Raw genomic sequence first — 357 nt, 5'->3', positions numbered from 1 at the left:
ATATATATATACACATACATATAATAGGCTAGTATTAGTTAAATGCAAGATATTATTTATTAAGCTATGGCTCTGGATAATTGATTTTAAGAATAGAGATTACGGTCCTTCCACGATTCTGAAAACAAAACTTTAGACAAAAACAAAATAATATCTAGGCTAATTCACTTAGACTTCTTAAAAAACTGTTTTTGAACGAATCTCATGAGCTCCAAAGGTCAGTTTCTCATTTTGAGTCTATATCCGGACTATAAACTTTTATCCTAATACTTTCCTTATTATTTAATGTTTGCAACGCATAAATGTAGACTGTTTGTGAAGCTGTTTCAGACATAAAGCCTACACAATGAGCGCCGT

Source organism: Cyprinus carpio, chromosome A25 (genome assembly GCF_018340385.1).
Source record: "Cyprinus carpio isolate SPL01 chromosome A25, ASM1834038v1, whole genome shotgun sequence".
Taxonomy (NCBI): Eukaryota; Metazoa; Chordata; class Actinopteri; order Cypriniformes; family Cyprinidae; genus Cyprinus; species Cyprinus carpio.
This window is presented reverse-complemented; position numbering follows the sequence as displayed.